We start from the raw sequence: 16,475 nt of genomic DNA, 5'->3' as shown, positions 1-16,475 counted from the left end.
AGCGCTGCCACCAATGGGAGGGTTTTTACACAAACGAGGATGGGTTCAAACATTTTTGGCGAGGCATCAATAAAGCGGCGCGGCCACACATTTCCTGATCATCGCTGATGTTCCTGAGATGTCGCGGCTTCAAACGCTCCCTTTTGATGAGGTTTTTTCACCTGCGTTCAGGTGGCCTGATCCTGCAAACTGGAGACTGGCGTGACGCACGCAGCCCCTGCTTCACCTCATCGCACCGCTTTGACTTCACTACATTTGTACTGATTACACGTGGGCCCCCGGTGCCGGCGCCAGCCATCAGACCCGAACGCACAACACTGTCAAATAAGTCGCCGCACGCTCTTCGCACACACCTCCAGTGATTACTTGAAGCTGAAGGAGGTGTAAAAAAAAAAATGGAGTAATTAATCACCTTAATCACATGGATGCGATCCTCCACTTTGGTATTTGCCTCGAACACCGTGAGCTGTTCATCAAAGCCAGCCATGTAGGTAATAACTTCCTCAGTGCTTTCACACCCTTCATAAATTTGCATTTAGATCACAAGATGATTCCAAGCAAGCTCTTCATAATGTCCACCTACTTAGACGAGAGCACTGACTGATACAGTAATAAGGCTTTAAATGTCGATTGATTTGTGCTGTCTATTACAACTGGATATCAGGTGATAAAATAAGTCCCAGTGTAAATGTCAAAACTGTTTCCAGTGTTCTTTGTGTCGCTCTTGATGAGTAAACTTACAGTAATGTGGTTTTGATCGACAAAGCGGCGCACAGAAATTCTGGAAGCATGGGGAAGAGCTGATAGGTGGCTGCACGCGTGGTTAAAAAGGAAAAAACTATTTCATAGAATAAATAAGGACATGTTCACGATAAAGAGAAGCAAGCAGCTGCTTAGAGCGAGCAGTCGACGGGGAAATCACCGCCTTTAATTTCATCTCCGGCAGTTAGACACGTGCGCCTCACTTCCTCTTTTCTTGTGCTCGCGCGGCGCCTGTGGGGACCCGGCGCTGTTCGCTGGTTACGGAAGGTCACAGCCATGGGCCCGTGCCAGCGTCAGGATCGTGCTGGGATGCAGCTGAAGGCGGTCTGAGGTGTTTGTGTGGCTGCTGCGTGATGATACCACACGGTTCTTTGCCTTTGCGTGACTATTGTACAACCTCTGTGAATAGGGCTAGTCAAGCGCAGGAACTGACTTTACACTTATGGATCTGACGTGAATGCCAATTTCCACTGCATTAAGCAGAATTTACGATACTGAGTGATTGAGCTGAAGGTGTTGCTTCTGAAACCCTGTCGGAGTGAGAGCTCTGGTTTTCGATCTTCGGGAAAGTAGTTCGAGTGTGCGCTCACGCCGCTCTGTCTAATAGTAAATCTTTGACGTATTTTCTGTGTTTGTGAACCTAGCTAGCTTTCGTACTGGAAAGAAGTAAAGTAGTCCGTATTCAGTGCCCTAAACGTTTGTGACTTGGAGAATGTTAGTCTGTGTAAGTACGAACATGTTTGTGAGCGTTAGAAGAATATTAGAACTGTTACCTAATTATGAAATACAGTAATGTGTGCGTGTTATCTGGATTAGCAGTTTTAAGCTAACTATTAAGTGTAGCGAGAAATGTGTAGCTTATTTATAAATTTCATTTTCATTCTGCTTATTTCAGTTACAAAAATGGAAAACCATTGAAAAATGCAACCTAAAGATTATTGAAACCCCAGGTGTTGCAGGTCAGTACGATAGTTGTTATTCAAATATATCAGCCTCTTTCTTCTGTTAGCATTTGATGCACACGGGATACTCATTGAATGTCTGCTTTAGGAGCAGGGTGTAAACAAACCCAGCTTAAAGTTACTAATATAGTTCCTGCAGATACAGTGAGGGGGTCAGTCGGGGGTTGGTCGTAACATTTTCATTTTAAATGCTTGTTAATTTGCTCTCTGGGTTTTACTACCATCTTCATATGGTGAGGAGGGAAACAGCAAAATCGCTGTCACCGCATTTTCATCTTCACCTCAACAAATGACACGCGCGTCCGCCAGAGCTCAGCCTCCGCGTTCCATATTATTGCGACAGGCTGTAAAAACCAATCTTGCTCCCGTACAGAGTGAGTCACTGTGGTCCTCTATGTGATTTAGCCACTTCATTTGCATAGGTTAATTTCAAACAGCACCTCAAATTAGGCTTGAAAGGATAATTACTTAATCTTCCGGCTCGTCTCCCATTTGCCCCCATTCTACCTCACTGCTGTATCTTTTATCGGCCTAGGTTATGTAAATGTATCAAGCGGCATCTACAGTCTCCGGCATGTGTTTTCATGCACAGGCCCATCCGGTCTGTCTCCCGTCTCGCTGCCTCGTAATACTGGCTGGACGTTTCTTTAATCCACTCCCACTCATATACTCTCCGGCAAATTGCCGACACAAACCAGATCATTTGCACGCTACACCCGGCGCCGTCGGCTGCAGTGTGAAGGCTTCGGGGCAGCTTCGTTTCCATTCAGCGGTGAACGCGATGAATGCGCACACCTGCGAGGCCAACAGGCGTGTCGGCGCGGCCGCGGTCAGCGACGGTAATTATCATCCTGTGAGCCGCCGTCACATTGCATTCGGAGAGCGCTGTCTTTTGAGGAAACCCGACGCCGGTTTGTGAAATGACAGGCGGAGGATTCCTCAAACAACGACGAGCAAATGAGGAGTGAAAACGCGGGAATGTAGATAGAGAGAGATTATTGATGTGTTGGCTTTGCTTACCGCATGACTCTCGTACGCTTTTGATCCCGCCTTGACGCTAACAAGCCCGCGTGTACTACAGATGCGCCGCTGCCCGAATGTCTTAAAGCTGACACAAGTTCACAGTGTTGGCAAGAAACAGAGTTGAACTTTGAGGATTCTTCTGCAACCGCTGTGCAACGCTCAGATGACTTTTGACTTCTTTCAGCACACGATTCAAGGACTAGAATAAATGCCAAGGCCTAAGATCATGAACTTCTAAATAACAGGTCTTTTCATATGAAGTTTAGACCAGATGGCTTCCTTATCCTATAAAGCAAACAAACACATGAGCTGCAATGTAATTTGCTTATTCTGTAAAGTAATATTTGCCACCTGAAGGTTTCTTACTATCTTCTATAGTAGAATCAGAATTTCCTGAACCTTTGATTTGCTTCCTATGCCTCCCACACTGACGATAAGGTCCTGTGCTGGCCTTGCCATGGTCGTTGTTGAAATTCATACAGAATGATCTTTATCGGTCAGGTCAGAGACCCACAACCTATTAACAGGAGCAGCGGGCAGTCATACGGTTCTGTACCGCTCTGATTACTTCCTCAACTTGCTGTATCGGTTAACTTCCTGAAAAGACAGACATCATTCCCCTGTAAAATGTGTGTGTTTCTCATGTCAGATACTGAGGTTGCGGGTCTACTAGCAAATCAACAGGCCTGGATGGTCGCGCCGCAGTTCCCTCTGGATTCACAGATTTTTTCCTCTAAGCAGGAAGTCATGTTCATCCACCTTATGCAAGAAAAATATTTTACTTCCATTTTTAGCCACTACCCAGTGAACTCGTGAGTAAGAGTTGGGACAAATAGACCAACTCCCTCCTCTTCAGCACGCTCCAGTAAAGCCCACATTAGCGCTGCCACTACCTGAATCTGCCAGTTCCTCGCTTCATTTGACCTTCATTTGTGAACAAGACCCTGGGATACTTAAACTCCAGCAAATTGCTCCTGACTGAAGCCATGAACTCAGAGAAGGTGCTGACTTCAGACTGCAGATCAGTCTCACCGCTGAGGTGAGAAGCAGTTCGGAGAGGGCCAAACTGGACATTTTCACCTAGACATTATCAATCATGCGTTCACCTGGCATGCATACATTACTGCCGGGTCCAATTATATTCATGCTCATAAAGCATCACTCACTAATGAATGCTGTTTGAGCTTTTTATCCAGTTTTTGTCTGTTGTTTAATTTTCACATTTGGCTCAACCACAATTACAGATTTAGTCCAAGGATGGACGTACTGTACAAATGCGAGCATTCCAATAAGCTGCTTTTTCATTCTATTAAGCCGGCTATTTTAACTTTTCTGTCATCATTTACTCGCCCTCGGGTCAATGGAAAGTCCACTTTTTATGTAAAATCAATACGCAGTGGAGCAACATGTCACCAAAACAAATGAGCAGAGCTGCACTTTTGGTTCTTTGGAGTTTCAAAATAGAGCGAAAGAAAAGAAGTGGAGAGACGGTGAGGTACAGAGAGAGGGAGAGAGAGACAGAGATGACAATAGTTCCGCCCACTCACCAGTAGATAACTATTGTTTCTTTTAACCCGGGGCCATAAGTCAGCAGTTTAGCGGGCAAACATCATGATGAGCCACCTGCAGCTCTCCCAGCTAATACTATCATTACTGGGTTGCTCCACGCTTTATCACTCACCACCCCCACAGACACCATCTGTCCCAACACACGTAAACACACATGACAAGCGTCCCCTGCATCGCTTTGGTCAGAAATTAGGCCTAATCACAGCGTTTCAAAGCCCAACACTTCAAAAGACAGAGAAGAAAAATCTGTCTGGATTCTTCCCCATTAGAAACATTTAATCACTTTCCTGTTAACCACCCTGTGCTTTCGTCTCTCTGGTTTGTTTGCTTCTCTGAATCCTTCAAGGAGCCAATCTTTTGAATCATGGCTGTGCCCACAGTCTGGGTGGGCAGCCAGATCCACGGGATGTGTAGCGTGTTAAAGTGCCACTTAGCCCCAGCAGGGTGCCGCTTCCCTGGCTGTGAGCGTGCTTCATCTACCTTGCAATCAGAGTTGTGGTCGTCCAGACCCTGGAGCGCAGGTGGTCCACACAAAGCTCTTCATCAAGAGACTAGATGGAGCCCAACTACTGAAAATAGCCAGGATGGGTTTGTATGCCCAGAGAACACAGCAGCCATTTCAATCAGGAGAATAATAATAGACATGTAGGAAACGGCGAGGGGGGCTCAATGTCAAACTACCACGTATAGAACCCTGTACAAGCACAAGCCGCAACTCATCTACCTGTACTATCAACTAGTGCTAAAGCAACTTTCATTTCACACCTGTAAAAGAATATAAAGAACAGTTGTGCTAATACATTAAAAGTCATCAAAGAAACATCAATGAGGTTTAGACACCAAGTTGATGTGTTTTTGTCTGTGAAGGTCTGACTAGTTTTACTCCACTTTGGCTCCGGTTGGATCGACGGCTATCAGGTATTTTAGCTACTTTATATGTCGAGTAAGTGGCTTAAATATCGAATCACAATACTCCTGTAATAGTTTAAACATAAATGTACGTACAGTGATTGCACTACTCTTAAATAAATGTTTTTAGATTCTCTTTTAGTGCTACAGACTAATGCAACTGCCACCAAGTGATTGATGCACATATAAGTTACTTGAGCCACTTTGCAGATTATGGATTTCATGTCAGACTATCTTTTGTGCATTTCTCACCTTCCTCCTAGCTCAGTGGTCAAGGTGAACTTCAGTTAAAAAGGCACAGAATCTCCACAAGTGCAAGAAGGCTAACTAAGCAGAGACGGAGAAAATGGTAAGAATGAGAAATGAGACCTTGAAGGGAGTAAAACGTACCCTTTTTACAAATGGTAAAACTAGAAAGGAAAAAAAAAGGTAATTGCAGGTAATCAATACATAGCGATTCAGAGTGCTAATTCAAATGCAAATATCAGCCCCACATGTCATGGCTGAGCGCGTGCACCCAGAAACCGGGCAGAAGAATAACCAGAGTGAGAGAGGAGACGTAAGAAATGTGGCGCTGGAAAAACAAGCAGTCTGACCAACGGGCTAATTAGTCAAACGCACCTCTCCCCTCATCAAAGAGGGCCAGCGGCCACGACTCCGCTGCCACTTTATCAGCCTCCCGTCTGTCCTCAGAAGTAAACAAGCAAACTAAGCCTAGACAACATCAAAACTAAACTCTGGAAGTCTCAGCCTCTGACGAACAAGGGCCACAAGATGGTCTTCTCCATCAAGTATGCAAATAGACACAGAAACCAACTGCAGTGGATCAAACCGGCTGCTATGGTGACAGGACTGTTTGCAGTCAGTGGTTTAAAATAGATCTGGCATCCTACACAGAGATTTAACACGTTCTACACTCTAAGGAGAAGAGATATGTTAGATCCATGTTACTGTAGCTCATGTTAGATTTCCAGTCAAAAGTCAGCTCCAATATCAGTGGCTCTAAGGAATAATAACGGCACAGAAGGACTGTTTATGATAAGACACTTTGCATCCTTTCAGGCTCACTAGACGCAGACCCTCGTTTCCCCCCTTTTAGACATTCGCACTTCAAATGTAAACCCACCGAATGATCACTTCAGAGCTGGCGCCTCGCGTTCGCCCTTGAAGGTCAGGAGGGTTTGTGCGGCGAGTGCAAAGCTGAGGTGAGATTTTCTCATTTACAGATGACAGTTGAGGCGGGAATCACACAGGGAGACTGCGATTTCTAGCTTTGATTACGGCTCCAGATGGAAGGAGTCCGAGTGTCTCTTTTTTCAGATAGCGTGGCCGGTTCGTGCCTTCTTCAAATATATGCTACCTTTATGGTATTTTATTAAAGCAATGGCACCATACATGTACAGTATACAGTACAACAAAATGTCACGACTTGTGATAATAGATGATTGAACTGATTGCACGCTAAGCTAACATTAGCATAAAGTTTGGGGAGGGTTTTGACTTTATTTGTTTGTAATTTGTGTTTTTGGTCATCACAACCCTGCCAAGGTAAGTTAGCTTGCACTAATTCATTTCCACCAGGGTGACAGATGATTTCACAGCCAGAGCCCTAACTCTGGGCAACACATGCCTTTTAATACGCCTCATCATCATAATTAGTACTTCTGGGGTCATAGACTGCCAACTTGTTTGCACACGTTCAAAACATTGTGCTCTGACTCAAGCGCTTCAGCGAGGTTCTGCGTGGTGGAGTCCACCGGGTCGCCCTGTGCTTATAGGATTAGCCCCAATACGACGCGAGATGATCAGAGACTCGATAAGTGTGTGCGTTTGTTCACATTTGGTACCACTTTAGCAATGCGTGCCCCCTTAAAGCTCCTACTAAATACCAGGAAACGCATTGTGCCTAGTGAAGGTGGAAAACACATCAGATAAACAAACTTGTGAGCTGATCACCTCGCAGTCGAGCCACGTGCCCAATTTGAGACTGTACTTTTGTGAAATACAACATTACAGTGTCCAAAACAAGGTGAGCAACAACCTACTGTATGAAGAGATGAACTAAACACATTCTTCTACCTGTCCTTTAAACAATGTGCCTGATGCCTTAAGGACAACTGGACACAAATCTGGCACTCAGCTGGTGTCCAACTTTAAACCTGTCACTTCCAGGCTGGTTCACTAATGACACGGTCCCACTGCTCTTTTTTGCGCTGCTTCTCAACAATGTCAACCTTCTTTTGTTATCCTCCTGAAGCCCACACACTGTGGAGCAGCAATATGTCAAGGCCGGGAGGCCATCGGGGGACTGAGCCCAAGACCCCATCTCCATAAATTACCCACATAATGAGGCACGTAAGCGTGATTAAAAGTGAAAACAAGCGGACGGGTGATGTGTATGGAGAAGGGCGGCGTGTGAAGTGTAGGTGAGGCACACAAAGGAAAGGGGCTGGTGGTACAGGATGAGAGGATGCTGGCAGTGGTTGGTTGCGCAGGCATGCCCACGCGGGCCTTTCCAGGGGATTGGGATCAGATACTTCATTTGAGCAAAGCCACACTACATCAAAGACATTCAAATGAAGCAGTCTTCTATTGCAAATTAAGCTCCAGGGGTGTGTGCGAGTGTGTATAACTGTGTTAGTTTCTGTTTCTGCTTGAGAGGGTTGGAAAGACGACAAAAGAGGAAATGGAAGCATCGAGAGGTGGAAAGGTGTGTAGGCCTAAGCTCCTTATGTGTATCTGAAAGCATCTATGCGTACAGGACGTGGAAGCCATCCATGCGTGTGCACAAATCACTATATTATATATACGACAATGGGCAAGACTCTGCATGTGTGAGGATATACAGCACTTGCTCGATTTTATGGAGGAAAAAGACGAAGAGGCCGTTAAAGGGACCTTATTTCCTCTGGTGGCTGACCACATCACCGTCCTCTGCGCTCGAGTGTCATACACCAGCGCAGCAACACACACCATTAAGCATTTGCATGGCTGTAATGGCTCCTCGTTGATGCAAGTGGATCTTCTATTAATTCCAAGTGTGTGTTTAATGTGGATGAGGTGGGATTGGGAAGGGATTTTTTTGTTTGTTTTTTATGGTGAAGCATCTCTCCCGTCTCTGCTGCTTTGACTCCTCCGCCTCCCTAACAGATCAATAAGCTTTTTAATTGATCGTCCGTGAGTGATGCACGAAAGCAGCAATAAATGTTCTACCTTTCTTTTGTCTCAAACCACAAGGACGGCTGTGTTGTACACAAACGTGAACGTAAAAATGCTAGAGTATTCATAAACTTTAACGTGCGACATGGAGCGAATCTTCACTTAAAAGGGGAGGATTTTGCGTCTTTTAGCCGTAACGGTGTCGATGCTGATCAGCGGTGGAGGACGATAGGAATTCTGTGCTTTATTAGGATATTATAACTCTCTCATCTAGGCAAATAGGCTATTTCATTATTAAGCACATTGTTCAATGTTCCCTGAGTATATTATCATATCCAAGGGAGGCCTTAAGCACTAATCTGCTAAGGTGCTTTAGCGTTTTCGCTGTGTATGTGTGATACATGAAAATGCCTTTTTTTATCATCCTGTTCAAAGCTAAATATCCACTAAATAGGCCAATAATCGGTGTTTACGGGTTGCAGCCGTGTGACAGCGCTTTAAATGTTTATTGCCTAAAATACATCAGTAAATGCGACTTGCTGTGTTTTGACTGGCACCCACCTCGGAGCTAATTCGCTCTAATCCCGTGACGGTGCCACGTCTTTGTCGTCACACGTGACAAACGTCCAACTGGCCAAAACTTCCTCTCGCACAGGTAATACCATCCTGTCACAGCTTTACACCTTCAAAGCGCCACCACTATCTTGTTTCGCCAGAGACAATCGCAGGATTTCAAAGGAGCCGCCGGGACACGTACAGTACGAGCACGCGCGGTAAATCCGTGAATTTCTAACTGGAAGTTGGGGAGGAATTCTAGGTGCTGGAGGAATGCACCTCTGTGGTTTGGACCTGTAGATAAACCAGTGAAGGAACTAATCTTTTAGTAATTTACACAAAACCTTTTTACCGCCTGCGAGCATCTCCCGGCACGATTAGCAGAAGGATTTATTTTTATATTCATCAGGCTGGGAATTAATATTTAAGTCCCCCTGGTACCAGCATTGTGTCATTTTAAAGCTGATAAGTGCATGGATGTGTCTGGGAGATTTCTCTCCACTTGCTAGTGACACGATGGAGGTAATCTTCTTCTGTGTCTTCAGACGTGAATTTATCGTGCCATTTAGGAGTTTTCTAATGGAAAGTCTAACAGGATAAGGAATGTCCTCGCGTTTTACTGACCTTTACATGTTTTACCGCAACAGGAGAAAAGGTTTGTTCTTCTAGGATCAGTTCATGCCAGTACTATTATTGTAACCGAATGTATTTCATGCATTTTCCAGCGTGAACTCAGCATCTTTTATTGAGTGGCCTATCATTATTATAATAAGACCTATTACCGCTATAATGTTAGTGCGTGTTTTCGAGCAGAATTCAAAAAATAACCAGGGGCATGAGAGTAAACATGGACAAAGACATTGATAGGAAGGTCAAACAAAGGTTAAACTACCTGTGTTTACTAATGCAGAGCCTCCATATTTTCTCTCCCCCTCTGCTTTCTTCGATCTTTTCCGTGGTGGATGGCTATTGATTGGCTGCGAGTCCCTGTGACTGATGACTTAAAGGTCTTTAAAGCACGTTTTCCCACAACCCCAGTGAGCTGTGGGATAATGCAGTGGTGGAAATGTGCCTCAGGCCTGTTGCAGTCGTGTAGGTGTTGATGATGGCGATGGCGTGCGTGTGCATGAACTTTGTGGTTTCCTATAGGTCGAACCTGTGTTGTACTGCTAATGTGCATTTAGACAATGAACACGTGCATCACTTCTTTTCTTATAGAATCATAAGAAAATCATACACGCATTTACAGTACCAGGACAACATGCGTGATGCATGCATAAGGGCCTGCGTATGAGCCACAGGTAGAGAAGAGAGAGGAGCCTATATAATTACAGTTTTATTGGCCCGTAATGAACTCCATCTCTCATAAGCGCCAGACGTTGATAGGTTGAAAGGTCGTGGCTCAGCCGAGGAGCTGAGTCCAGGAGAGTGTCGGGGGTCACAGTGAGACATGTCTGTAATAACTGAAGGGCAGAGATGAGTAGACATAGTGCACAGCGGCGGTTGAAACAGGCTGAAGATGGACGCGTTAGGATGACAACAACCTGCTGGTTTCTTTCAAGATAACCAAACCGGGGCGTCCTGTTTTTCAATGCTAGATTGCTTTAAGTTATTGAAGCTAATGAAACACAGTCCAACCTGGACAAGCCATCACGACTATGGCCCTCAGTGGAATAAATGTCAGGATATATATATCTTCCACTGCTACTTTGTCTGTGATTATTATTTTATTAGTCCATTGCAGGCTTCCAACTTTATGGAATCTCTGGAGAAGCCATCGACGTTGTAATAAAATGAAATTATCCTTTAACTCTTCATCCATATTCACACTGCAACCTGACAGTGGCGAAGGACTGGGGGGAGGGGGACATAAACCAAGCAGCAGCTTGTGTTGCCGTGATTCAGGCAGGATCTCAGAGTCGGCCGCGCCACGGGCAACTCATAAAGGGCTTTAAAATAATAAAGACATTTAAAGAGGCTGTTAAAGTCACTGTCACTTCGCATAACACATGCTCCTCCGTGTGTGCGTGCGTTCATTAGAACCAGGCATGATGCTTCATTTATTCAACGGTTACGGTGCCACAGTAGCTAATGTGGTGATTAGAAACGCCAGTACCATTAATAACACGCCATCACCATAGAAGAAACGGCGCGGTTCACCTCCGAACGTTACACTCACCAGGTGAAAGCTGGATCATCGCCTTCATCACTAGTCAGTTAGTCAGAGTCGCGATGCAGAAAGAAGACGGGGGCACGCGTTCAATCCGCTGGACCTTCGTGCATAAGTGCCAACGAATGTGGTCATGAAACGCACCACTTTACCCAGTAGCACGAAGAACGCTGGCATTGTCATGAGAACCATTCAAACCATTCATACTATATCATTTCCTCCTGCTTCTGCAATAACCTCTCCAGCGAGCTCGTTAGCTTCCCCTTCACGTCCTACTGAGCCCATTTATATGGATTTATGATGGATTCAGAGTTCAGAGTTTTCGTGTTGTCCCTCGCAGCCTTGAGGATTGCAAGTCTTTGTCAGTTGTTGTGTCTTGGTTCTTCGCACATTTAATGTTACGAAGTGTCACATGGCAGGGGCATAAATTGACTGGATACAAAGAGAGGAAGGTACAGCAACAACAAAGTGATTTCCAAATTTCTTCCTTTTTCTTCACAGATCAGAACATCTTTTTTTTAATCACATCATAGATATGAGTATTTTTTCAACATTGGAAAAGAAATGACTGCAGCACAGGGTGAAAATACTGTACATGACCATCAAAACTATGTCACTGCAAATGTGGAAATCAAAGCAAAAGTTGACCTAAGGAATTTCCGTGTGTCAGGCTGCACTGACGGCACTGAGACGTGCTCTTTCCACTTTGCTGTAAACTCTCCTCCTTAGCGTTCTGCTTCTTCTTGTCAACACTTTACTTATACTTATTCTAATTTCTTCTCATGCCCTCGTGACCTTTGCTGCTGCTGCTGCCGATAAAGGATCCATTATGTTTGCTTGATTCTTACCGAGGAATAAGACACAGCTTCTTTAAATCATAGCGCTCACGTCACGAAATGACCTGGAAAGTCAAGGCAAACACGGCTGCAGCTTTGACATATAAACACGCGTTTTTATCTACACAAACATCATCACATCAAACACGGGTGACACACAGACCTGCAACAAACAGAGACTGCGGTAGTAAAAAGAAGAGAGGGCAGACAGATGCACAGAGGGTTGATTACTTCTTCATTTGTCAGGTTTGTCTGATTATCTTTAACAAGCAACTACTCTGAGTGGATTTCAGGATGACAGGTCTCATGAATATAGGACAAATTGAGAAAAGGAGTTTGACAAAGGGATTATGCACATATACGTACCTTGAGAAACCATTTGCAAAATCTGAAATCCTCAGAGGGAGAAGCAAAGAATAAACTGTGCATTTGATGTAATACCTGCATTTTTGTGTGTCTGCGAGTGTGGAATCCATCTGTGGACTCAGGCTTGACCCAACCGGAGGCAACCATCCCAACACATGTCAATAATAATAATTAGACCAATAAAAATGATAGGACCAATAACTTATCAATGGGCCGTTTTACTGCAGCTGATTTGTCTGTGAAACGACCAATGACAGTGCAGCTCGTTCCATCAACCGCTGCACGTTCGAAAGGCGACAGCGCGTGAACGACGTGCGTTGGACCTTTGTCTGCTACTTCTGGAGGTCACAATGTGATCGCTGCACCTTTGAAACAACTCTCATACAGTCGCTCCACATGGTTTAAAGCACTGAACGGTCATCGTGTCTAAAAGGAATAAATGTCGTGTATCGCATTCAATTTGATCTCACAATTTGGTGAAGGTTTTCGTCCCTGATGGTTTTACTGCGCAGAAAACCTTAGGTTGAAACAATAAAGCCGACCAGAGATGCAGTTTCTCTGCCTCTTGAATACCTGAAAGGATATATAATGCTGAGCATCTATTATGTATAAGACAATATCGGCCCAAAAAAGCAAAGTGTGAATATAAATAGCTGACTACTCATAGTGCTCCGGCAGCAGCGTGGGCTCCGCAGCTCTGCCTCACACGCAGGGGCCGCTCAATAAATGGGCCGTCGCTGGGCCCGGGCCCGTTGTGTGCCCAATTTGACCGAACAGCCCGGCCAAACCCCTGCCCCTCTCCCGCAAAGGTCACGAGCACTTCAATGGCGAACCCCCATTCGGGCAGCAGTGGGGAGACGCGGAGGAGCGAGCGCCGGCAAATCGGCTTCCTGCCTTCGCCCGTGCTGCACAGGCTGCATTCAGGAGCTTCTGGGAAGGATATAACGATCTGAAAATCAAGCCTCACACATGAGTAATACCACCAGCTGAACCCCCGCCCTCCTTTTGCTTCCTCTCCTCTTTCTTTTTTTTTTAGCAGCAACAAAAGTGTTTTGCTTTTCATCTCTTCCAACATTAGGGAATAAAGCGAGTGAGGAGGTTGTGTAAGAGCGGCACAGAGGGGGCATTAGGTAGATTTGGAGAAAGACAAATAAGTAGTCTTCTTTTTCTGTTCTCCTGCGGAGCTGACATGTTACAGAGCACGCGTGTGGGCGGGTGTCAGGGTGATGGCTGCGTATGTTTGAGTTGTAAATGTGAGTGAGATCAAAACTTACCTTATCGCGCTATACATCCATGGATCATTTCATCTAAAAGTGAATCAAATGAATATATTCTATGTGTTAGAGATAGTAACAGATATGCTGAATGTTGCTTCAGACACAGACATGGTTATAAACTGCGCTCCAGTCTGCAGTCGGAGCCTTTTACAGCAGGCGCAGCCTTCAGGCCCATTGATCCGCTGGCTCTGCGCAGGCCTCGGTCCAGTGCAGTGTGATGGAAAGAACTCATCAGCGCGAGGCTAATTACTGCAAACGCTGCTTTATTTACTTCTGCACCCAACGCAACATGCTCATTTGTAGTTTTTAAGGTCCGTAATATTTGTTAAACTGGTCCAGGTCTCTCTGTCATTAGCTCCGGTTAATTGCAGCCCATTAGCTTCACCAGAGACTTTCCTTGTATTTTGGAGAGTTCAAGGGGGGAGGTGGTGTAAAAGTGTGCTGCTCAGCATCTGAAGGTGAGTTCAGAGGGAGGAGGTGGTTCTGCCGGAGCCGTTCGCCGGAGCGACGGGGAAGTCAATCAGCCGTATTATCGCGCTCGTTAAAGCGGCGAGCGCCTGAACGGGCCGCACGTTCTGCAGCATCTGCAGCATCCGCTCAGCGCGAGGCTCCGCTCGTTTCTGTCGCCGTGTGCACCAGTGTTAAATACAGCTAACGACATCAGAGGACAATTTTCTGCCTCTGCGTCTCTCCGTAACCCTCCCCACCCTCCTGTCACAAGACTGGGCCAGGCGAGCTTCACCAACACCATTTGCCTGGTGTCACTCGTCCTCCCCTCCCTCCCTCCATCTCTCCTCTTTCTTGTTTGTTTTGTTTGCGTCCCTCTCCTCTCTTCCGCCTCTTTTCCAATAAGAACAATAGGTTATAGAATGCATTTTCCTGCGGCATTACTCACAGGCACCAGCCGCCACATGCCATTAGGCTCAGCCGGGGGACGGCGGCGCCCGGCGCCGGCCGCGGCGCAGGCCGTGCCTGCCATCTAGTGGCGCCCGACTGGAACCGGGACGCGGGCGGAAGACGGCAGATCTCAGTTTAATTGAATGCAAGCAATATAAAACACAGGCTGCTTCTTTTCCAGGTGAGCAGACATGAGCCGGCTCTGATCCGCGCCGCCGTCACGTCTGCCACTATTCAGGCATCTAGCAGTGCATCCTGCTTTTGCTTATTACCTGCTTTGGAGACTTTCTCCAACAGATTACAAATCCAATAATCCAGTCAGCACTACTTTTAAAATGTGCTTTCCCTGCACGCAGGTGTAGTAGGTGCAGCAGCAGATATCACCGCCGCGCAAATACTTCACTGAAATTTAATTCACAAAGTGCGGTTCGTGAGCCACAAACTGCAAATTATTACATGTTACGCTGACTTACTTTATCAGTGAAGTTGATGCATTTCCTGTTTGGATTCCTGAAGAGGAAGTCAAAGCTACATATAGAAGGGTTGTAGCTGGAACATGCATGTAAACAACAAAGGTCATCGTCGTATCTCTGGATCCACACCTAGATGTCCCTCCTGTGTCCGTGTGGCTCCTGAGGGCGACCTGCTGCAACCCAGCTGCGCTAGGGTCCAGCGCCGACCCTTAGGAGGAGAACCGGGTCCAGTGGTACGACAGGAAGCCTCTCCGTGCCTGTTCTGTTACACGGCTTTTAGTTTGTAGCGTCAAATGCTCAAAAAGGCTACAGTACAGCTGTGTACGGCATGAGACTTTAAATGCATCCAGCCTGTGCTCTGCTCACTGCACCCAACCCTTCATGTATTAGTCATTACAGAATTACCATAAGTAAGAATACTAAAAAAAAAAAAAAAAAAACCTTCCTCGTTACACAGAAATAATTGGCCTTCTGTGAGTGGTTAGAAAAGCAAGTCGAGCTCAGAAGCCTTTAGACGGTAATACAGTGTGTTCAGTGAGTCGGCATCAGCAGCTTCTGTTGGATGATAAGACGTGTGAGCTTTTGTAAAATTCCCATTTCTAATGGAGGCTGTGACTGGGATGGGCAGAAACATTACATAATGGAAAACTGATTTCACCGTAATGAAACAAGATTCACGAGCGGGCGGCGGAGTCGCAGCTCTAAATACTGAAACGAGGGATGGATTTCACTCAGCGGCTGAACGTTCGCTGGTGAATCTGACGCGCGGCTCGTCCTCGCTCGCGACCCACCGGCCGCCGTGCAGCTGCAGCTTCTCCACAGACTCCCGGCTTGTTAACCAGGAGGAGCTGCAGCCCCTCCCCTCCGAGTCCACTCACCACAATTAATGTTTGTGCGTTTGTTAAATGAAGGAGAAGCAGTGCAGGCAGCGCGGCCCTTGGAGCCGCACGGAGGGAGGCATCCGGACGTCTTGAATCTGATGGGGAGGCGAGTCCACGCGCGGGCGGCGGCGGCGGCGGCGGCGGCGGCAGACAGTGGGTGAGCTCTCTCTATCTCCCTCTTGTTTGGCGCCCATATATCTTCCCCTCCTCCCCCTCTACCTCCCTCTATCTCCTTCTGGGACTTTCTTCTCTTTCCATCTCCCCTCCCGCTCCTGCCGTCTCCTCTGATAAATCTCTCACCCACTGCCTTTCGCCTCCTCTGTCTCTCCCCATCTCTCTTCATCTTCTCCCCCCCAGCCCGGCCGTATCTATCGCCTTATCTCCCCCCCTCCCCCCTCCCTCCCTCTCCCCCCTCGTTCGGCTCGCTGTTCTCCTCTCCTTTTCTCTTCTCTCCCTCTCCATCTCCTCCCATGTGCGACATCCTCGCTCCTTTGTTCACTTCCTCCTTTCCTCTCTTTCTCGCTCAGCCTCCGCCTGCAGGACTTTTCAGTAGATTAAGTTCAGCGGTGGTGGCAGTGTTGCTGATTCAGCTGTATTCTTTCAAATGACCTAAATCCTCGCTCTGGAGGAACCTCA

At 46.4% G+C, this 16,475-nt stretch overlaps 1 long non-coding RNA gene across 1 annotated transcript; it reads left to right on the top strand.

Annotated features, from left to right (window-relative positions):
- The first annotated feature begins 1,392 nt into the window (after positions 1 to 1,392).
- Positions 1,393 to 15,987, top strand: LOC129603539 (uncharacterized). Its single transcript, XR_008693482.1, has 3 exons — positions 1,393 to 1,486; positions 1,658 to 1,721; positions 15,870 to 15,987. It is a non-coding gene; the product is annotated as an uncharacterized LOC129603539 (long non-coding RNA).
- The last annotated feature ends 488 nt before the right edge of the window (positions 15,988 to 16,475 follow it).

Source organism: Betta splendens, chromosome 2 (assembly GCF_900634795.4).
Source record: "Betta splendens chromosome 2, fBetSpl5.4, whole genome shotgun sequence".
NCBI classification, from domain to species: domain Eukaryota; kingdom Metazoa; phylum Chordata; class Actinopteri; order Anabantiformes; family Osphronemidae; genus Betta; species Betta splendens.
The sequence above is the reverse complement of the archived record's forward strand: the minus strand, read 5'-3'. Positions and strand labels throughout refer to the sequence as shown.